Here is a 24,736-nt window from a genome sequence, read left to right as displayed (position 1 = left end):
TAAAACTGATCCCTTGATGAATTCAATGCCAGCAGAGTCAGGTGTAGAGATGAACATATGGGCCAAGGCTCAGACTTAGAACACAGGCATCTAGTCCAGATTCTGGCAACTTGTCTTTTCACTTCCCTGGGATTATTTGCTTCTCCAATATTATTTTTCTAATATTAAAAATGAGCTATTTATTTCCAAAATCCCTTAAGGTTCTGGGTTTTGATTTTCCATCATCTGTAAAATGAGCATAATAAAGTGAATCTCTCTGGATTATGGGGAATCAAATAAGGTCACATATGGGAACATATTTTATAAACTGTAAAGGTTGTGAGACTTCATCATGAATAATAACCACAAACAGGACCGTGGTACAATCCTTTAAAGTTAAGCCCCAGGCTTAGTTCAGCAGTAAAGACAAGTTACACTTGCACTTAAAGACTCTCATTCTCCCCTGGTTTTTCATGCCAGGGTCTCACCACACTAACTATCTCTCTTATTATGAATACCCTAGTCTGATTTCTCCCATGTAGAATAGTTGACAAAGTATTAGAGGTGGAGATTACAATTATACCTCTTACATTAACTTGATAGATGATCACAAACAAGCACATTATCTTTGTAAGCCTCTGTTTCCTATTTGTAAAATAAGTGATTTTAAAGGCTCTCTCCAGCTTTTATTTTATGATAGTCTAGATTTGAGTTGTTCGGGGGGAAGGGTATAAATATATGCTTCTGTGATAAAAAAAGAACTATGTCATCAATTCTACATATCTTTAAAAAAAAATCTTGGACAACTCTGTTCAAACATTGGGTTGTTGGTGAAACCATCTGCTGAATGCTATTAATGTGCTTGACAATATGCTAAGGGATTTATATGATACAATTCTCTTAATGTCCATTGCAATCCTCTAGGGTAGGTATTATTTTTTTCTAGTTAATGGATAAATAATTCATCTTCAGAGGGATTAACCAGCTTGGATAATTTTATACAAGCTTTAAATTGCAGGGCTAGGATCTAAACCAAATATTCTAACCTAACATGTCACTGATTTTAAAAGTCACCACACTAAATATATATTCACATTAATTGACAAATTAAATTATACGAAGTGTTGTATTGGTCTACACACATCACAGGCTGAAATGTCTACCGAGTTCAGACACCTGAGCCATACAAGTCAAGACGTTCGGTTAGGGCCACACCTGGAGGTATCAATGGCACCCACCATCCTTCTGCAGGAAACGCCAAGTGGGAATTAGGGTCCATGTTTTGCAGATCTTCCAATTGTATAGTGAAGTCAGCATACTAGATCTCTTTTAAATGAAATTTCCAATTTTAAAATGTTGGCAGGAAACTTCAAAAAATAAACAAATATTGTATGTCCCCAGACAAAACGCAGCCAGTGACTGCACACTGTCAGTTTGCAAACTCAAGCAGAGAAAAATGTCTTTATTAATTCAAACAGGGTCTTGTTTTACTTTGTCTGTATGGAGCCTACATGGAACCCATATGACACTGTCAAATAACACAAACACAGACAATACAGCTATAGGTATAGGTACAGCTATAGGACAACTTTTTGTGTTCTGTTGTTTCTTAATTCTTCTGCTGGCCCTAGATTAAATTTTGACCAGCTCTATAGTTTCTCTAGTTACCTTAAAAAAAAAAAAAAGTCCTAGGTAACCTTAAGGTACAATAATCCCCAGTACCCAAATACAGTTTACAGTGGAGAGTCCTCCTACCTGACTCACCCTAACTCACAGTTCTGCCTTTGGGTAGAGGGGAAGACAATGGGTATGATTGTCATTGTCTCATTCCCCTAAACCAGAACTTTAACTTCTTGTCCCTCATTTTGGTAACTGCAGTGTTTGACTCTGTGATTGGTGGAATGATGGGCCCCAAAGAAGTCTATGTCCTAATCCCTAAAACCTATGAATAAATATGTCAGGTCACAGGGCACACAAGAATCAAAGCTGCTAATCATATGACCTTAAAGTAGGAAGATTATCCTGGATTATCCAAGGGAGCCCAATACTGTCACATGAGTCCTTAAAAGTAGAAGAGGCAGGTGGCAGAGGAAGAACCAGAGACACAGCAATCTCAAAAGATTGGATATGGTTGGGTTTTATGATGAAGACTCAGGGGAGGGCCAGGGGATGTAAGTGGCTTCTATTAGGACAAAAGACAAGGACATGGATTCTCCTCTGGAGTCTCCAAATCCCCCAACACCTGATTTCAGTGCAATGAAGCCCATTTCAGACTTGTGACCTTAGGGACTGTGAGATATAAATTTGTATGGCTTTAAGCCAGTATGTTTGTGGTAAATGCTATAGCAGGAGTAGGAGATTAGTACAGATCCCTCCAGAGTGAAAGCAGGGAAAGAGAGATGAGATCAGAGGACCTGATTATTGCACCCGGCACTGCAGGGTGTTTAGAGCTTGTTGACACTGAACGTGTAGAGTTTGACTGAAGCCCTGGTGTGCAGAGTACGTGGCTGTGCCACCCCATCCGTTTGCTGACATGAGCATGCATGCCTACTGGGGCTGGCTGTCTACACTCTCCCACAGCCCTAGGCATCAGGGCTATACTCAGCCTCCCTGCTTGTCTCACCTCCTTTCAGGGGGTCTCTTGAGAAGAGCTTCTCTGAATCAGGCTGTCTGCCCTAGAGAGTACTTGTGATGCCTTCTGGCTTCAGAATTTTGAGAATATACCTTCTTCCTAAACCCGGCCCTTTCCAGTGCCACTCCACTCAGCTACTCAGCTGCTGGTTTTCTCCAGTGTCCCTCAGATACCAGTGCTCCCAGGCCATGAGCATGGAGAATGTGCACAGTGGGCTCTTTAACATGGCTTGGGAGGAAGGTGGTACCTCTCTCCATGGTGAGTGGGCCACAGTCACACAGCAAAGCTTTCTGCCTAGAATGATTCTTCAAAACCCATGTCTAATACCTAATTCCCAGCACAATTCTCTCACTGTGAGGGGATCATTTAAGGACATCTAATGAGTGCTCAGGAACATCATTTGGAAAAGAAGGTGGCTCTTGTCTACTGCCTCATGTGGGGACCAGCCCCAGACAAAATTTTCATTTTCATCATCATGGGACAAACCAAAGTTGGAATTTCTGCCAATAAATCAGTTAATGGAGAAAAGAAAAAAAAGAAGAAAGAATGAAAGAATGAAAGAAAGAAGGAAAGAAAGAAAAAAAGAAAGAAGAAAAAAGGAAGAAGAAAGAAAGAAAGAAAGAAAGAAAGAAAGAAAGAAAGAAAGAAAGAGAAAGAAAGAAAGAAAGAAAGAAAGAAAGAAAGAAAGAAAGAAAGAAAGAAAGAGAAAGAAAGAAAGAAAGAAAGAAAGAAAGAAAGAAAGAAACCTTTCCCCTGAACAATCTAGATAATTAGCATGTTTTCCATTAGTTTTTCTGTAAAATTGCTTCATTGCTGTGGGTTTCCTTGATAACATGTTTGTGATAACTGAGGACATAAAATCTTTGGCAGCATTTCCCGGCTGGGTTGGGTTGCATTTTCCTCAGCCTTCCTATAGCATAACATTTAATGTTCATTTAAGGAAAGTCTAAACAAAAGGTTTTGAAATGACTAAATTATGAATATGCAGTTAACAAATCACTCCAAGTTAAAAAATTAGAATAACATAAAGTCTGGATTGTTATAGCAAGCTATACATCTTAAAATTCTGAATACATAAGGAACACCTGCAGACCTTGTTAAAATGTAGATTCTTGGGCTTTGCCATCCACAGAGCCTGGTTTTGTAAGTGAAGTATCAGGCATGGAATCTTCATGAACCTTGAAATGCTGCAAGATGCTCCTGAGCACGCTGTTTGGGAGATCCCGATCGCATTTGGGTGGCTGTTACTGTTAGAGTTGCTTTTTTGTATTGAATGTTTGATCATGTCCTTAGTGTCATATGTGTTGATAATTATTTTTCATATGTCATCTTTAAAAAATTCACAAAAGAAGCCTATGATTAATACTCTCACTACTTAGCAACTAAAAAAATCAAAGCCCAGAGAAGTTAAGGGAATGTGATCAGGTGAGCTAGGTTTAAGGGACTGACTTGGAATGAGACCCATGTTTGTAGACCAGTCACATGTGTTCTTTTGAGGAAAGAAATTTGCAAGAGATAAAGAAGGCTAGTATCACAATTTTTTCTCAAGATGCAGAGAGTTTAAAAATCATTGAACTATTATTATAAAGGATTTTGTTGGGGGGGAAGGTAAGACAAATGTATAGATAGATAATTAAAATTGTGTAGCATATTCTTCCTTTTCCCAAAATATCTGATTTTTTTTAAAAAATCAGAATACAATAAAAGATAATACAAAAAAGAGAATACAGAAAAAAGAATACAATAAAGAAGAGTCATAACTTATCATTTTATTGCATGTTTTAATTAATTTTACCTTCAATTTCTAGCTAGTCTTTAAGTAATTGTGGCACTCTGGCTATAGAAAATTGGTCTTCATCCTGAAGCCACATGCAACAGGCAACATAGGCCTTGCTGCTTATCAAGTCTTGACAAAGTTAAATATATTTGACCAGATACATGCACGTCTAAAGAAAACACTTTTCAATAATGATGCATTACACACTATTCTCCCAAGCAAATCCCCACCCTTAAAATATATTAACCACTCAACCAAAAACATGAAAAATTAAAGGAAATATTTCCAGGAAATATAAGAAAAGTCACCCATCCCTAGAGCTTATGCCTTATCCTCTCTTCTTGATGAGCATATGCCAATCTCTATCTCTCTGCCAACACAGTCAGAGCCTGAGTTTACCAGACATCTTAGTGCTTGGGTCCTTGCCAACTGATATCCATCAATTATCAGTGAAAAAATCATAGATTATGTACACCATCTAGAAAATAGATGAAGCATTCCAAAACAGAGAGGAAACACAACTGGCTGGATGGTTTTGTTTAATAAATGAGAAATATAGACAGAAGAGTCATACAAGACCAAGGGTGACTTTGGACCTGGAAAGAATACACTAGTGGGATTAGAGTTGTGGGGATGTTGTGGATTGGGATGCTATTAGATGTGAAAAATGCCAGGAAATCCAGAGTTTCTTAAATCCTGCTTCCTAACCTCATGACATGAACAGCTTATGCCAACGTATTCTCTCCATCACTACCTCCACCAACCAGTCCTTGAAGAGGCTGTAACTTCTGTGAGCCTTCCCTTCACTATAGAGATTTCAGTAGAAAAAAAAAAAAAGGGAAGGAAAATGGGAGGAATGAAAATAAATAAATAAATAAATATTATTTATTATTAACAATAAATAACATTATTTATTATCAGCCTGACACTTTTTTCAGAAGATTATTTTTTTGTTTGTTGTATGCATCAACTTTCTTTGTGACCTTAGTCAAGGCATTTCCTGTGCGATTGCTTGTTTCCTTCTATATTAATTAGAAGTAGAAGAAGGAGGAAATTGATAATGAAATCTCCTAATGTCCACAGGATAAAATTTCTCCTTTGTATTTTATTTCACTTACCATTTTACCTTTTAACAACAGTTAACAGTGCGTTCTTCTGAGTCTCATGGAGAAAATGCTGGTTGGAAATCCTCTGAACTTATAGGCATTTCCATTCTCATAACAACAAACGTGGTGCTGAGATCACACTGTTACATCCTGAGGCTGCCATGGGGTTTTCTAATTTGAGCGGCTCTGGTTTTGGAAAAAAACTAACCATCTTTGGATGTTTTTCTTAATGACTTCACCTGGGTGTGAGCAACAGGGATCATGGAGGTGGACCCGAACATTTTCCCTTTATCATTTCTCTGGAATCTTGATCTTCTGCGAATCTGTGTTAGAAGACTCCTGATCTTGCAGCCTGAGCCATTTGCAAATATATTCAAATATACCTACACATTTTTTTTTTGAGCACATAACACACACCAGGCATTATGCTCTGTGCTGAGGATTCATAGTGACACAGACAGGCTCAGACTCCATCCCCATGAAGCTCATTGTGCTATGAATAAGGCACTCTAATGTGAGGAAAGGAGGAACTGAAAGACTAGAAGATGGGAACTGCAGGCTTTCACCTGCCTCAGGTCCATAACCTAGGTGAGTCAAGTGTTCTTCTCTGGAGCCACTCCAGGGCTGGATACAGTGAAAGACTCCTTGTACACTGAGTGGCTCCAGAGATGAGCATCGACATACCTTTCAAAGTTCTCCTTGCTGACTTCATAGAGTTGACCCTGGGCAACAGGGATTTGAAGTGTGTGGGTCCATATTTATATGTGGATTTTTTTTTTTTGATAAATGCTGTGCAGGGGCACCTGAGTGGCTCAGTAGTTGAGTGTCTGCCTTTGGCTCAGGGTGTGATCCAGTGATCCTGGGATGGAGTTCTGCATCAGGCTCCCCACAGGGAGCCAGCCGCTCCCTCTGCCTGCGTCTCTGCCTCTCTCACTGTGTCTGTCATGAATAAATATATAAAAATCTTTTAAAAAATGCTGTGTAGTATTGCAAAGTTCTTATGACTTTCTTAATAACATTTTCTCCTCTCTAGTTTACTTTATTGTAAGAATTCAGTATAATACATATAACTGACAAAATATATCTTCATTGTGTTATTTGTAAGGCTTCCACTCAACAGTAGACTATGAGTGGTTAAGTTTTTGGGGAGTCAGTTATTCAGGTGACAACAAATGACAACAAAGACAAGTGCTGTAAGAGCAGCCAAGTTCTAGAGAAAACATTAAGGTGGAAATTTTTTAATTTGGAATTTTCTTGATAAATCTGCCATATGTGACAGCTCTGATTTGATTGGGATAAAAATACAAATTCTGAATCAGCACTAATCATATTTTTCTAAATCTTGTCCATTTGGTATTCAATGAGAATAACTAATTTTTCAAATGTAAAATACATTTACTTTTACTAGTTAAATTGATAACTGGTTTTTGTTACTTTTATTATAAGCTTTTGAGCCACAGCATTTTATTTATTTTTATATATTTTTAAAAGATTTTTTAAAATTATTCATAAGAAACACAAAGAGGGAGGCAGAGAACACAGGCAGAGGGAGAAGCAGGCTTCCTGCGGGAAGCCTGATGCAGGACTCGACCCTAGGACCCCGGGATCACACCCTGAGCCACCCAAGGCATCCCAAGCCATGGCATTTTAATTGCATGTGTTCCTGAGTGTGTGTATGTGAGAGAGAGACAGAGACAGAGAGGGAGAGAGAATGAGCATTTCTTCTTTGTTTATTTTATTATTGATATATTACTTTTCTAATTTACTAAAGCCCTTTAAAAATATCAACTATATATCTGTCTTATGTGTTGGAAATGTATTTTTTTTTAAGATTTTATTTATTTATTTCTGAGAGATACAGAGAGTGAGGGAGGCAGAGACACAGGCAGAGGGAGAAGCAGGCTCCATGTGGGGAGCTGGATGTGGGACTCAATCCGGGTCTCCAGCATCACACCTTGGGCTGAAGGCAGCGCCAAACCACTGAGCCACCAGGGCTGCCCGAAATATATTTTTCTTAATCTGCTGGTTTTAAATATTTTATTATGTCCTTTTATGTACAACAATTTTATAATATTATTTTATCAATCCAATGTACATTTTTCTTTATGATTTTCCCCATGGCATTATTCTTAGGCATTTCCCATCCTGTGGTTAAAATTATTTATTTTCCTTATAGTGGTTTTAAAATTTCACTGGTAATATTTTAAACTTGAAATTACATTAGTAGATACTTGAATGAAGTATCAGATTTTTCCAAATAATTAACCAGTTTCCTCAGCATTTTTTATTGATACGTCTGATTCATCCTTTAGATTTGACTTAATATCCTTTATCATAGAAAACAACAACAACAACAACAACAACAAAAAACCAAATACATACATATGCACACCCACTTTGAGGTGTTCCTGCACTTCTAATTTTATCTCTGTATCTCTACTTCAAATCCAGTCATACTCTCATAGACTCTAGTGCTGTTACTGTTTGTGGTGCCTTTAAAGTTATTTATTTCATTGCTTGTGTTTGTAAATAGCATGACTTTGAAAGATGACTTTACAAACATAGGGCAGCTGAGGGGACCATGTCTCCTTAGGCAGAGTTTGATCCCTGCTCACTAAGTGAGTGGACAGGAAATTGGAGAAGGGGATTATTTAAGAGATCTCTCTAAGTGAGAAATAATAGAAAGTGGTAAACGGTGGATGCAAGAAGGAGGGAAGATAAAGAGCAAAGTGAATCTGAGGTTCTACCTCTAGACTAGCTGTAGTATTGCTCAAGTCAAAGAACGGGATGCCAGGAATGGTCAGGGGCAGATGGATTGGGAAGACTTCCATTTTGACAGAACACCAAAGCATATAAATTAGCAATGGTCCATCTTCTCCTAATGTCACAAAGCTGTCAGTTTCCAGAATGATCATCAGTATTAAAGTCATAATGGCTTTAATGAAGGTGTCATCCAACTGACACTTTGAAAATAAAGCATGATGATGACTGAATTGGAGGCTTGGAATGACCTGAGAAAAATACTTCAGGAAACTTGAGAGTGTCCCAATTACTGCAGGAGTTCTGAGTCAGCCACATGACTCATCTGTTCATTTGCTTAGCATTAGAGAGATTTATTTAGATTGACATTCATCAGAGCTCCCTGCCTCCCAAACAGCCCCACCAAAGCATTGTCCTGTTCTCTGGAGAAGTACAGAGACCAAAACTTCCCTAAATCCAGCTACAACCACTTTTTGACCATTTAGACAAACAATAATATAGACACCAGCAAAGCATAAGTATAATTTATTTGATTAAAGACGAGTTCAACCAATTGTTCCCTACAACCCCTAGTAAGTGAACAAGTTAATGGTGTGTCTGGCAAAATTTCAGGCACTTTCTGATTTTCCTGTTTCTGCCAATGTTTATAGAGTGTAAAGTTTATCAGAACAGTTGCCTTCTTGGCTCAAATATACAAAAGTGCTACCAGATTCCTAACCCAGCCATATGAAAAATATACCTTTAAGTAGCCATGTGAGGGCCAGACTGCCTTGGAAGGCACAAAACAGGCCTCACATGCTCAGGTTCAAAATATCAAAACTCCACCTTCATTGTTTAAACCTGAGTGTTCAGGTCCTCTCATTTCTTAGGTTTTAGGAAATGAGAAGTCTACTGCACCAGGTGAGAGATGACAGGGATCTGAATTAGGGCAATGCCGATGGCAAAGTCAAGTGAATGAAGACAGAATCAATCACCAACAGAATGTGAATGGATTTGATGTGGAAGGTCGAAGACACCACGAGGAGACAGTATTGTACAGTAAGACAAGCGCAGGCATGCCTCCATGGATCCGTGGGGAGCCTGGCTCGACCCACTCCTAGTCCTGTGACTTGGAGGAAGCTGCTTAACCTCTCAGACTCCATTTCAGTGGGTTTGAAATCCCTCCCTAAAGGGCTCTTGTGCTTAGCTGAATGCTTCATACATAGTGTGTACTTAACTAATATTTGTTCTGCACCGTTATATTCATTTAATTTCCTTGATTCCCATGGCAACCCACACGTCTTATATCACCATCTCATCTCTTTGTTCTGAAGACTTCAAACCAATCTTCTTCCCTCTTGCCTCCTGTCTCAGATTATTTCTGCACGCCCTATTTAGAATTACTATCCCAAACGACTATTTCCACATACGATATCCTTATACAATAATTTGTGGTAGCTCATTATTTCTTGAGAACTAAATGTCTTTGCTGTTCACTGTCTGGGATGGTGAATGGTGGCTCTTTAGAGATATTAGCATGGGATTTTGGCAGATATTCTTGGGTACAATAGTTGAAGCTTGGAGCCAACACCATTCTACCCTTACCCACTGGGCCGTCCAGGGAGATCACATGCCCTGAGAATGAGGCAATACAGAGAGGAGTCATTTTAGCTGGTTCTCATGAAAAAAAATCCTTTAACTGAGATGCATCAACTTGAATAACCTAGTTGCTTATATTTCATCCTTTTAATTCAGAGAAAGGAAAAACCACACATTCATGTTCACACATGTTCTTACACAAGCAAATGCATTTGCATACAGATTTATATTTACCCTGATCCCTCACATTATTCACATCCACCTCCAATCAATGGACAATTCTGATCTTCTCTATGAGCAGAATATTTCCCACATCTGATGAGGCTCCATTTCCACTTCTTCCTCTGTGTCCCCACTCATGGTCCCCATCTGGCTGCTAAAATTTCCCCCTCCCTGGCCTGCCAGCTTTGGTTCTTGCCTCTCTAGAGTCTATTTCCCACACAGCAGCCAGAGTGGGATTTTAATAACCTGAGTCAAATTAATATTTGCCAATGCGAAACCCTCCAGCAGTTTCTACTAATAGGAAGTGTAAATCTATTTTACCCACCCTGACTTGAAAGAATCTACACAGCATGGTTCTTTGCATCTTGCCAAACCTACTTCCTAGCATTTGCTCCTCCATTCGTTATATGCTACTGTATGCTACTGTATAGTATGCTACTATATCCTTCCTCCCTTCCTTTTTTCTTTCCTTTTTCTTTTTGAGATATAACTGATATATAAGTAATTGCTCAGATTTAATATATACCCCTTGATGAGTTTCCACATCTGTATTATATACTCATGATGCCATCACTGCAACCAAAGTACTAAACATATCCATTATATCCACAACTTTTCTCACATTCTTGTGTGTGTGTGTGTGCGTGTGTGTGTGTGTATGCATGTGTGTTTTGGGAAGCACATATAACTTGAGAACAATCCTATTAACATATTTTAAAGTGCAAAATGCCGTATTGTTAACCCGGATACCATGTTGTACAGCAGAGCTGTACTGGAATTAATCTTGCATAACAGAAACTTTATATAAATTGAAAACCATTTGCCCATTTCCCCCTCTCCCCTGACTCCTGGCAACCATCATTCTGTTCTCTGCTTCCATGCGTTTGACTACTGTAGACACCTCATATAACTGTGATCAGGCTGTATTTGTCCTTCTGACTTTTTTCTTTGTTGAAAACTCTTCTTTTTGTCTAGGAGACTCTTTCACATGATGCTCTGTCTTTTTTACACTGTTCTTCCCCAATATAGCTGGATCCTAGTTAGCATGTAGCTATTTTTCAAATGTTACTCCTCCTTGAGATTCCTCTTATTGATCCACCCTCTTCCTATCATCTCTGTCGCATGACCATATTATATTTTTATTAGAAATATTAATGCCCATCTTAAATTATTTATTTATTTACTTACTTACTTATGATTGGTTATCTTCTTGCCACTAGCACCTAGACTGTGTATCAGTGCCCAGAACAATGTGTTCTGGAAGGAGGCACCTATTCAATGCTTGTTTATGACAAGTGAATCTGAACAGGATCATACAGATCATGCCACGAGACTGCCCCACTTTACAGATGCCTCAATGGCCTTAATCATCCTGAGGAGGGTTTGGGCTCCTACCTCTATGACATCGCCCCCTCCTATGTATTTGTCAGTTTTTATTATTCTCCATAATAACTTCCTCACTTAGGAAATAGATAACAGCAGTACAGCTTATTTATTATATGTCTGAGACTAGTTTTTAGGGCTTTAAAGTATTATATACAAACTTTATAGAGAAATGAGAGAGGAATAACCCAAACTTATAAGTCTGGGTGGAGGATGGCTTCCATGGTCCCCATATCTTGTGGTATCACAATTACAGGAGAAATCATCAACCTTCCCCTTTCTATTCCCACGACCAGTCCCCATGTCTCACTGCTCTTTTTTTTCCCCCCTGGGCTGTTTTTTTTTTTTTTTTCACCAAGAATTTCCTTTTATCCTTGAAGCCAAATGTGTACACACCACATGCTTTTCAGAATGGAGGCAGCTGTCTCTAGAATAGTTTGTCTTTGTGTTGTTACTGCATTGTTATTAAAAGTGCTCATTCATTTACTAATCCTTAAATCAGTGATTTCTTTGGGAAACTCTAAGCAAATGTAAATATTTAGAAACACTTTTACATTTTTGGCACGGTTTCCATCCACCTTCTTTAGTATTGCATGTAATTTCACTTCAGCTCCCTATAAACTGGGAATGAAGTTAGGGTTATTTAGGGACCTTTTCTGAAAAAATTGGAGTTTGTTTTGTTCTAGTTACATTCAGTCCAGTCCAGACCATGTGTGTTTTCTTTTGTTGTGCTTTCTATTCTTCTTTTTCATGATGTCTCATGGATATGCAGTTTTATGCTAAAAGTTGGTGAGATGCATTAAACTTCATTTCTTCTACATTTGATTGTTTTTGCAAAACATGTTGAACTTCATGTGCCCACACCTAAAATTAGATGTGAATTGCATGTGCCTGTTAAAATTGAAATAGAAGATGGGAGGGAGAGGCAGGAAAAATATGGTGATAAGCATATGGTTTCAAAAAAATCTGAACAAGTTGGAATTTGTTAAATCCAAACCTGAATGTTTAAGTTCTACACTTTCTTTCCTCTCAATGTAAAGAAGCAGTCACATTTTCCTATTAATTTTTCTTCTTCCTCTTGTCAGCATACTCCCTAACATTGCAAATTGACAAGAGAAGTAGAAAGGAAAATAAACATATGATGCTAATTATTCCTAAAATTATAGCTAATGAGGGATGCCTGGGTGGCTCAGCAATTAAGCGTCTTCCTTCAGCCCAGGGCATCCTGGAGTCTGGGCATCAAGTCCCACATCAGGCTCCCTTCATGGAGCCTGCTTCTCCCTCTGCCTGTGTCTCTGCCTCTCTGTGTGTCTCTCATGAATAAATAAATAAAATCTTAAAAAACATTATAGCTAATGATTTGAAAGCTGTTGATATTTTATTAACCTAGTCACTAAACAACCAGTGTTTTCAGGGGTTTTGTTTGTTTGTTGTGTGGGGGTGTGTGTTGGGTTTTGTTTTGTTGTTGTTTTGTTTTGTTTGTTCAACTCTGAATTTTGCAGGCTCTGTGCTTGGCTCTGGAGAACTCAATGGAAAACCACACAATTCCTCTTCTGAATTTCATGGCGAACACAGATGATGGACAGGCATGCCAACCAGGTTGGATAGGTGCTGCAATATGGAACATTGCAGGGCGCTAACAAATCCACAGTACAAGGGAGGTGTTGGTGGAAGTAGTCCTTTGGAGGAAAGCAACATGGAGCTGAAAATTGGAGAATGGGTAGGATTTAACTGGGGGAGGGGGAAGAGGACCTGGGAGCAGAGCTGGGTAAGAAGAGAGGTGTTACCGTGTGTAGGGTGTTACTGTGTGTAGGAGTTGAAGTAGCAGAACGGGCTGGAGCGTGACCACCAAGGAGGCTGATAAGGAATGAGCTGAATTTCCCAAAGTGAAACAGACTATCCAGTGTAAGAGCATCTTATGGGTCAGCTTAAGTGGTTGGGATTCCATCCACCTGAGAGCAGCAGGGAAAGCAGAGGTCACAAGGTGTTCTTCTGCCAATGGTCCCTTTGCTTCCACACTTCGAGGTCTTGACACTTAACTTAAAGTCCTGGATCCTGAAAACATGATGCAGAAGGCAGTGAATCAACTATTCCCAGAGTGGTCTTCTGTGTGCATTCTCTTTTGACAGAGTGGTGAAATGGTTCAACACAGACTTGTAGGTGGATGGCCTTGGAACAAATCTTACCAGGTGCCTGTGGGTGACTTGCTTTGTCTCTGTGCCCTCGTGTCTTCATTTATAAAATGGGGTGTTTAATTGTGCCCAAATTTATAATATTGTAGGACTCAAAAGCCTACAATACTGCGTACTACCATTTGCAAAATGGAAGGGACTTCATGCTCATCAGAGTCTAATTGTAAGGGTTAGATGGAGTCATACCTATAATGGGCTTAGAACAGAGCCTGGTCCACAGCAAGTTGATATGTAAGTGCCAACTGTTGTTATTGCCAGTGTTCTGGGCCTTATTCCATTTAACTTTTATAACCTCCTTTTTTCCCTCTCTAGTACAAGCTAGGTCACAGCCTCAGGCTCAGCTCTGACACTCACAGGGCATGGGGCAAGAGCTCCAAGGGAGGCTTCAGCCTAGTGCCTTCTCCTTGAATCATCCCCCCACCCTACACTAAGAGGTGCCCGCTGGGTACACCTGTTGACAAACTGCCTACCCATCCAACTTGAGCCCCACTCACAGCCGTCTAACCCTGAGAGCACATACTTTTTTCTACCCCTAAAACTGAAAAGCATATATACCTGTGGAAGAGTTCACCTTTGGAAGGAAGGCTGTTATGTTAGAAAGTGACTCATATAAGCCTGGCATTAGGCAGGAAGCTAATAGGGATTTCCGAAGCCTGAGTCCCCACACAGCGGTTTAAAAGAAAGAACTAAGTCTCAGTAGGTACAGCAGTGGCTCCATGGACTCTGTGCCCTGTAGGGTGGAGTAAAGGAGGGAATGGGACACTCCCATGTTTGGGGGCCCAGAGGGAGAACCCCAGTTGCCAGGTCTACAAGTACCTTGAATAACCATCGTAAGGAATATATCCCTCCTAATTCTCTATCGGCCCTGGTGTCCTGCGAGACTCAAATGGAAGACAAACAGAAGACAGGCAAATTTTATCACCATGATGAACAGTCAAAAGAAGGCACCTGAGGTAGGGGAACATCCCATCACCAGAAGTCTACCCCTCTTTCCCTCAGCTAAGGCCCCTCCGGGTGCTGTTGTAGCTCTATTTCACCACATAGATAGAGGCAGGAAGAGGTTTATGAAGAACACAGTACAAAAGTAAGATATCATGTTTATCATAAACCCCTTTCTGCATGGAAAGCCATTTCCCAAGCTAAGCTATACGGTCTCAATATCAGAGGCCATGTCCATTTCAGTAGAGGCTAACACATAATCTAGCTTATGGCACAAACCCACCATCCACCTCCATAACAGAACTCAACCCAGGCCAAGTTGGACATACAATAGGATATACATACAATAGGACAACCGTGCCATTTTAATCTAACTGAGCAGGAAAGAACACAGCCTCTCTTTTCCCAAGGAGCAAAATAAAAATCTAAATCAAATTAATGTGCTAAAGCTTTGGATGTGTCCCCTCTGAAAGCCAGGATCATCTTTAGATGTTTGGAGGTCCAGTGAAACACCAGTTGTTACAGTGATGATTGGTAAAGAGTAAGGTTTTAAAAAAAAATAAATAAATAGATGTTTAAAGAAACCATCCCATTTTCATTGTCCCTCCAAATTACTAAACATTTGAGATTTTTCAATTATTCAGTCCCTTTTCTAAGTTCAGGGTTACCTAGAATAAAAGACAGGGAATTGGAAATTCATCAAGCAGAAAATGTAATTAAAATGTGTTTGCCACAATGGAGGATGTACAAGTTAATAATAGCAGAGAGGGAAAAAAAAAACCTTGAAGTTGGAGCCTTTACACTATAAATAGATGGGATAAGAAAGAATGAATTTTTCTTTTTATACATTTGGTACTACTTATGGAAACGCTGCTTATTTGGATTGTAATATGGTCAAAACATGTAGCCAAAACAAGGCTCTCCCTGGTGTTAGTGTACCTCCAAAATACAAGCAACTCTAAAAGCTTCATGAGCTCCCTTCTTAGTTTTCAAAACCAGGAATCAGATGAAACCATCTAAGAGATAAACTATCTCCCTTCCAATGAAAAATCTTGTCATGGTACTCAAATTTAGGATGTAAAAAGCTTTGTGATTTCAATATAACACACCCACATAAATGACCCTTTTAGCAAAGATTTCAGTGTCCTCTTTGCTGTTTGTGTTCAGCTTCCTTTTTCTCCTTCTTATTTAAGGATGAGGTAATCCAGAGAATGGCCTTTGGTGTTTTGTGTTCCAGCTTCAGCAAGAAATTCAAGAGGTAATTTGCATACTGCATGCATAATCTACTTCTGGGAAACACACTATAGATGTTTCCTTTAAAACTCTGTCTCATTTGCCTTCTTGGATACTCGTCCTGATGCATCAGAAGTCTGAATCGGAATTATCAAAGCGACAGCGTAGAATATAGGTACTAGGGTTATACTTTGTTCTATACTTCCCACTTCATTTTTTTTCTCTTTCATTGGTAAAGCTCCAACGTGAGTGATTTGCAATTCTGGTTATTAATTCTGGGCGTGGTCCTGTCCGTTCTCTAAGGAGTGTTACAGGTGTCTCAAAATACACTTGAACCAAATTCTTAGTATCTTCAAAAACCCATCGAGGGAATGCAATATGGCACATTAGGGGAAATGGTGCCACAAAAAATAAAAAAATAAAAATTAAATTAAAAACAAGATAGTGTATTCCACATCTGGTGAGTTTGAGAATCAATTGGCCTTTTTTAATCTTGAAGATTTCAAAATAGGCAACATATTTTAGAATCAGAGAATAGGTACAATTGGTTTTTGATGTAATCAAAGTAATTTTCAGATTGCTATACTAACTTGTGTATCTGTGAACCTTACAAATTCACCCTATCTTCAGATTTCAGAAAGTAGGAATATAATGTAAAAACTCTTTCCATTCCCATATCACGTACTGAGTGCATTTTTTTTTATTTTATATTATTCTCCATGGCTATTAGTGAAAACCAGTGCCAAACAAATTATCCATGTGGTCTGTAAACATTTAATGAGCACCAATTGTTGCAGAGTCCCATGCGAGGTACTGACAAACTGCTGTTACATACAGCTGTCGTAAAGTTTGGTTGAGGCATATCTTATCCTCAGAATTTCTCTGGCAACAAAAAGCAGTCACCTAATCAAAAGTATTTAGTATTTTTATTTATATCTTTTTTTATTTAAATTCAATTAATATATACTGTATCATTAGCTTTGGAGGTAGAGTTCAGTAATTCATCAGTTACATATAACCCCCAGTGCTCATCCCATCACGTGCCCCGCTTCATGCCCATCCCCCAGTAACCCCATCCCCCTACCCACCTCCCCTCCAGCCACCCTCAGTTTGTTTCCTAGTGTTGAGTCTCTTGTGGTTTGTCTCCCTCTCTGCCTTCATCTTATTTTATTTTCCGCTCCCTTCCCCTATGATCTTCTGATTTGTTTCTTAAATTCTACATGTGATTTAGTATTTATACGGATGACTCCCACTAGTCGAAACCATCTGGCTTAGTCCCAGGAAGTTCTTCGTATTGTTTACCTTAGCAGAACTTAGTACTCAGTTACTTCTGATCTTCAGGTGGAAGCAGTAAGTTCCAAAAGTGTATGTACTTTGCGTCCAACATTTGATAACTTTGCACTTGGCCAATGAGGGGACATAGAATATTGATACTTTGATGGGTGTGTGTGTTCAACGTGGGAGGCAGAAGTGCGCTTAGAAGTTCACTTAGTTCATGACAGTTTTGTTCTCATTACAGCAAGTCCATGAAGAAGTATTGTTATTGTTGTTGTTGTTTTCTTTTGTTTCACAAAGGAGGAAAATAAGGTTAGTAAGGCTACGTGATCTGTCCCAGATTACAAGGGCACGGATGTAGGCAAGACGTGGATTAGGCTGGCTCCAAAACCCACAAATGAAGTAGAAATGACACTCTCCCTAATGCTACTCATGATGCTCTAGCCAAGGAGGGGAAGAAATCTATATCTCTGGTACTTTCTGTATTTCAGACACACATGTTACTACTAAACACATACTGTGCATCAGATATGGTGCTAATTATAAAGGTGGGTACATGTCTATCTATTCCTGCCATCAAGGAGCACCCAATGGGTGGGAGACATGCAAGCAGATAATTACATCTAGTGAGAAATCCACCTGATGTCCATGGGGTATTTAGACAAAGCATGGAAGCTGTCCTCAGACTTCCCCTGAACCACCTCCATCCTCTTCTCTCCCTCCAGCTGCTTCTCAAAAAACAGGATGGTGATCAGCCAGGAATGATCCTCCTGTGAATGATGCATTTAGTTTGAGCTTTATTTTGCAAACTCAGGCAAATTCCTTAACCTTTCCCAACCAGGGCTCCCGCATATAAAGCAGAAATAATCCCACTGACCCAGCTTCCAGGGCCGAGGTGCAAATCGGGTTAGCTAATATTTGCAGATTGTTTTGGAAATGTTAAAGACTAGGGGTTTTTAAGACGGCACTGGGGTGTAATAAAAAGACATAAAACCAGAAAGCAGAACAAACCATTCTTTGGAGCCCTTGAATAAATGGTTGGAGCCCAAGAGATAAAAGAAAACAAAAAACAAAAACACAATGATAATGAAGAGAGTGAAGTCTGAGTTTAGGCAAGCGATTACATCATCACTGGTGGAGTGAGTGAGAAGACACTTTGGTGGCATTAATCCAAAGGCTGAGAGGGACACAGAAAGGAGGAAGGCAGGCTCTTGTGGAGGAAGGAGCCTGCTGAGCCCAGCACTAATGACTGATTTAACACCTCATATATTCAGCAAACACGCTCCTGCTACAGCTCAGTCCAAATTCTCCTCTCCCCTCCTCTGAAAGGCTGCCCAAGATCTTTTCTGAATGCCAAGTTGCCTCGTTCAATGTCTCTGTCTCTGTCTCTCTCTCTGTCCCTGACAGTCCCATATAGGGAAGCAGGAAAGCGAGAGCTAACTGGAAAAATTGGATATATTGCTTATGCTCCTCTGGTTATTCGAAAACAAAATAATCCAAGTGTTCTAGGCATGGCATCCAAGGAACTCACGATGGGCCAGATTCACTCTCTACTCTGTCCTCCAGTCGTCTGTGCTTTCTGCTCCCAGCTTTGGCAAATGGCAGGCACAGTGTGTACTGTGTGTGTCCTGTACTGCCTGTGTCCCCTCCTGAATGTCCCTCTTCCTCATCATCCAGTTTCCACTCTGACCAGATGTGTGTCTGTCTCCCGTCCCTACACCTGATCCTCCAGAAGAGCTCCAGATCCTCACCCACAGCATTGCCTTTCATACTCTCTAGTGCCTTGTCGGCAGGGAGGAGGGCAGGGGGTAATGGTTAGTTCAGGAAGTTAGCTTCTCAGAGAAGCTGTGTTTTGTGTCCCTGCCATGTGCCACTTAGCTGAGGCTTCCAGTAAATATGTGAGAGTAGAGGAGAAGTGAGGGCATGAGGAGGACGGAAAGAGAGAGAGATCCAAATGGGATGGAAGAGAGGACATGGCTTCTGACCCAAGAATTTTATGATCTAGGGACACCTATGTGGCTCAGTGCTTGGATGTCATCTGCCTTTGGCTCGGGGCATGATCCCAGAGTTCTGGGATCCAGGATCAAATCCCATATCGATCCTCCCGCGGGTGACATGTTTCTCCCTCTGCCTATGTCTCTGCCTCTCTCTGTGTCTCTCATGAATAAATAAATAAAATATAGGGGAAAAAATAATTTTATGATCTACATGGGGGGGACTTAAAAAACAAACAAAGACCTCACAAAAATTGACCATGAATGTTATATTATTTAACATCCCCTCAAACGTCTGAGAGTAGTTTATTATTAAACCCTTTAGTAGTGAGTAAAATGAGGCTCACAGAGGTAAGTCATCCACACTCACACAGCTAATCAAAGGCAAAGCTCAATAATGACAAAGCCCATTGTTGACTGTAGGCAGTCTGAGTGGTGATAGAGGCAAGCACCGGCTATTTCAAGAAGGGCAATCTCTGTGAAGGCAGCAGAGGAGTTTTCCAAAGACGACACCCTTTTATTTGGATCTTATCAAAGAAATGTGATCTCATGCCAGATTTCAGGTTGTACTACAAAGCTGTGGTCATCAAGACAGTGTGGTACTGGCACAAAAACAGACACATAGATCAATGGAACAGAATAGAGAATCCAGAAGTGGACCCTCAACTTTATGGTCAACTAATATTCAACAAAGGAGGAAAGACAATCCACTGGAAGAAAGACAGTCTCTTCAATAAATGGTGCTGGGAAAATTGGACATCCACATGCAGAAGAATGAAACTAGACCACTCCCTTGCACCATACACAAAGATAAACTCAAAATGGATGAAAGATCTAAATGTGAGACAAGAGTCCATCAAAATCCTAGAGGAGAACACAGGCAACACCCTTTTTGAACTCGGCCACAGTAACTTTTTACAAGATACATCCACGAAGGCAAAAGAAACAAAAGCAAAAATGAACTATTGGGACTTCATCAAGATAAGAAGCTTTTGCACAGCAAAGGATACAGTCAACAAAACTCAAAGACAACCTACAGAATGGAAGAAGATATTTGCAAATGACATATCAGATAAAGGGCTAGTTTCCAAGATCTATAAAGACCTTATTAAACTCAACAGCAAAGAAACAAACAATCCAATCATGAAATGGGCAAAAGACATGAAGAGAAATCTCACAGAGGAAGACATAGACATGGCCAACACGCACATGAGAAAATGCTCCGCATCACTTGCCATCAGGGAAATACAAATCAAAACCACAATGAGATCCCACCTCACACCAGTGAGAATGGGGAAAATTAACAAGGCAGGAAACCACAAATGTTGGAGAGGATGTGGAGAAAGGGGAACCCTCTTACACTGTTGGTGGGAATGTGAACTGGTGCAGCCACTTCCAAAAACTGTGTGGAGGTTCTTCAAAGAAGTAAAAAGTAGACCTGCCCTACGACCCAGCAATTGCAGTGCTGGGGATTTACCCCAAAGATAAGATGCAATGAAACACCGGGACACCTGCACCCCGATGTTTCTAGCAGCAATGACCACAATAGCCAAACTGTGGAAGGAGCCTCGGTGTCCATCGAAAGATGAATGGATAAAGAAGATGTGGTCTATGTATACAATGGAATATTCCTCAGCCATTAGAAACGACAAATACCCCCCATTTGCTTCGACGTGGATGGAACTGGAGGGTATCATGCTGAGTGAAATAAGTCAATTGGAGAAGGACAAACATTATATGGTCTCATGCATTTGGGGAATATAAAAAATAGTAAAAGGGAATAAAGGGGAAAGGAGAAAAAATGAGTGGGAAATATGAGAAAGGGAGACAGAACATGAAAGACTCCTAACTCAGGGAAACGAACTAGGGGTGGTGGAAGGGGAGGTGGGTGGAGGGTGGGGGTGACTGGGTGGCGGGCACCGAGAGGGGCACTTGACGGGATGAGCACTGCGTGTTATTCTGTATATTGACAAATTGAACACCAATAAAAAATAAATTTATTTAAAAAAAAAGAAATGTGATCTTACTACACACACAGAGAAAGAGGACATTTGAGGCAGCCAGACGCATACAAAGATGTAGGGACAGTAGGGTGAGTGGTGTAATCAGAGGAGGACTAAGTAAACATTCCCAGGCAACTAACCTGAGAACATCCAGAGTGGTGGTGGTGAGAGGTGGGGTAGGAGAGAGGATGTAGGGAAATACTTTCATTAGAACCATTTACTCCATCCTCAGAAGTTTAGGTTTTTACAAAGGGGAAGCCATAAAATCAAAGATCTCCCTGGAAGACCAGAAAACAATTGCCATGTTTTTTAACCCTACAAGATAACCACACAGAGTGAGGTTTGGGGAATCAGGGTAGCTATCTGAACTTTTAAACCACAGAAGAACTACATTTACTTCAAAATGAGCAAGAGAACAGCACGGTGATCAATCTCCCTACAAAGTCATCATGAGAAAAAAAGCAGAACAAGATGCAGGACACCATGAAAACACACCAGGAGATCCAAACTATAACACACCACCCCAAAGCCGGCTAAAAGACATCAAGAAATTCATGCAAGACGTGACTGGAAAAAGTGGATCCGAATTTATAAAAACCACAGAAATGAGGTAACAGAACTCACAAAAGAATTACAAATAAACAGACTTAATTTGGGTAAAGAAGAGTTAATCAGATGGCTATGAAGGAATAGACATAGTTAATGCGACCCGAACAAGATGTTTTATTTTTTTTTTTTTTATTTTTTTTTTTGTTTTTTTTTTCGAACAAGATGTTTTAAAGTGGAAAATCAAAAAGCCTAAGTGGATTCCCAGGGGACACATGGGAGATCATCACATGACCGAGACATTTCTCTACTTGGGGTGTGGGGGGCCGAGGGGGCACAGGCATGCCATTCATGTTTGAAGGATCTTTATTCATATTTCATCTTACAACGGTGAGATGAGAAGAGCATCCCGTCAAAATGAACCTCAGGAAAACTTACACGTGGAGAAACTTCTTCCATCTTGGAGTAGTTATCAGATGCTTTGAGGAAGGGTGGCAGGAAGGGGCAGAAGGGAAGCGAGCAAAGCAGCAGAGGGAGGGAAATGTAGCAGAGCCACGCAGAACGGAGCTTTCCGCACAAGGCGGCCTGGTGGCTCTGTCCTCGTTCTACCTCCGAGTACCCGTAACTGTGTCTAGACCCACAACTCTTCTCACCTGCAAAATGGGAACACTGGACGAAGTGATTTGTTTCAGATCAGTCACTGTATATGTCAGAAAGACAGTAAGTGAAGCAGCACTGGATGTTTTAGGGAGATCCTCAAGCCTACAGTGAGAATTAGAGAAACTAACAGGTGTGTACACCTGTGTGTGTGTGTGTGTGTGTGTGTGTGTCTAGGATTTCCTCCAGTGAATCTCCATCCTCGCTGATGAACCCATGTGTCAGGACAGAGGAGCATTGTCATGATCTCTATGTGTTTGTAGGTGGCTGGGATTCAAGATCATGTGGCTATTTTTTTTAAGTTTTTTCTTTTTTTTTTTTAAATTTATTGTTTATTGGTGTTCAATTTGCCAACATATAGAATAACACTCAGTGCTCATCCCATCAAGTGCCCCCTGTCAGTGCCCGTCACCCAGTCACCCCCACCCCCTGCCCACCTCCCCTTCCACCACCCCTAGTTCGTTTCCCAGAGTTAGGAGTCTCTCATGTTCTGTCTCCCTCTCTGACATTTCCCACTCATTTTTCTCCTTTCCTCTTTATTCCCTTTCACTAATTTTTATATTCCCCAAATGCATGAGACCATATATTGTTTGTCCTTCTCCTATTGACTTATTTCACTCAGCATAATACCCTCCAGTCCCATCATGTGTCTAGTTAGAAACCATCCTGTCTCTTCTTCTCCTCTTTCGTGCCTTCCCGGCCAGCCTTCCAGTTACATTCCAAGTCTCTTCTTCACTGAGATTTCTGTTGCTTATGTCAGGGATCACTGAGGTTTACTGCTCATGTTCCAATTCTTCACGTTCCTGAAGACACTCACTCCAGTGATTTACAAAGCTGTTACTCCAGAGCGATGTTTGCAGCAATAAAGAATTGTCTTGTAGGCGTGTTCATTCTTCGGAGATTATTTACTGCTTCCCAGGACAGCGTTTCTCCCACAATCTCCACACTAAATCAGGTGCCAGGTCCTGCCGATTCTCCCTCCTAAACATCCCTCATAGCTGTCTCCCCACTCCGACCCCTCTCGGAAGGCGTGGCGTTGGCACCTGCCTTCATTCTTTCTGTCCTGGATGGCAACCACTAAAGACTCTAAACTCCTCTCTGTAATTCATCTTGCTACTCCACACTGCTGCTAGAGGGATCATGTTTATTACTAAAATGGAAATATCACCAACCAAACTTCCTTATTTAAAATATTCCGGTGTCTCTGAGTTGCCTTTAGGATACGCTCCCCATATCTGCCAATATATTTTAAGTTCTAGATTAATAATAACGTTATTAGCAAGCCAAGAGTAAGAGCTAACTATGTGCCAGTGTTCTGAGTGGTTTACATACGTTAACGTACATCAAAGCACTAGGAGAAATTTCCATTTCTCTGAAGAGGAAACTCAAGGTAACAGAAATTTCACATAATTCGGCACCGTCATGCAGGCAGCAAGTGGTGAGCTATCGCTCAAACCCAGGCATGATGATTGTAAAGTGGGTGTTCTTACCCACTCAACCACTTTAACCTCACTAACTTGGGGCACGTCCTTTCCTCCAGGAAGCCTTCCCTGACTTACACATAATCTGCACATTATCCTCACAGAAGCTCTCATAGAACCCTGAGGAGCTCAACTACAGTACATAACACCTTGGGTTTTATACCCAACTTGGCCGTGGTGTTTAGTCCTTTTTGTAAACTGTTGGACTGCATTTGCTAATATTTTGCAAGGGACATTTGCATCTATGTTCATAGAGATATTTGTCTATGGTTTTCCTTTCTTGCGATGTCTTTATCTGGTTTTGGTTTTAGAGTGCTGCTAGTGTCATTGAATAAATTAGGAAATATTCCCTTGCCTTCTATTATCTGGAAGAGTTTGTGAATAATTAATACAATTTCTTCTTAAGTGTGTGGTAAAACTCACGACTGAAATCATCTGGGCCTGGTGTTTTGTTTTTGTTTTTTTGAAAGGTTATTCATTATTGATTCAATGTATTTAATAGATATAGGACTATTAATATTATCTATTTCCCCTTGTGTAAGCTTTGGTTATTTGTATCTGTCAAAGAATTTACCCCATTTCATCTAAGGCATAAAATTTGTATGCATAGGATTGCTTATGGTATTCTTTACCTTTTTGATGTCCATAGGGTCAGTGGTGATGGATGCTTTTTAAAAGTTCTGATACTAGTGATTTGTATTTTTTTTTCTTTTTTTCCTGGTGAAACTGCCTAGAGGTTTATCATTTTTTTCTAGACCCAGGAATTTTTTTTTTTTTTTTTTTTTTTAGACCCAGGAATTTATCAAAATTGCCACCTAAGTGTTCCTATCAGTTTTAGCTGCAGTGGATTCTGCTCTGATTAAGCAAATCTGAGTTGTAACTCTCTGAACTCACTTCTCTTTCCAGATTTCACAGTGGCAATTTGTCAGCAAGTTCAGTCCCTGATGGGTCTAAGACAGGTAGTGATTTTCAGTATCTT

The 24,736-nt window shown here is 40.1% G+C and overlaps 1 long non-coding RNA gene across 1 annotated transcript; it reads right to left on the bottom strand.

Annotated features, from left to right (window-relative positions):
* Positions 1-24,706, bottom strand: LOC140603430 (uncharacterized). The gene is made up of 3 exons (XR_012006414.1): positions 24,390-24,706; positions 3,705-3,940; positions 1-225 (listed from the first exon to the last, which is right to left on the bottom strand). It is a non-coding gene; the product is annotated as an uncharacterized lncRNA (long non-coding RNA).
* Positions 24,707-24,736: the final 30 nt, after the last annotated feature.

This window comes from Canis lupus, chromosome 14, assembly GCF_048164855.1.
Source record: "Canis lupus baileyi chromosome 14, mCanLup2.hap1, whole genome shotgun sequence".
Lineage (NCBI taxonomy): Eukaryota > Metazoa > Chordata > Mammalia > Carnivora > Canidae > Canis > Canis lupus.
This window is presented reverse-complemented; position numbering and strand designations above follow the sequence as displayed.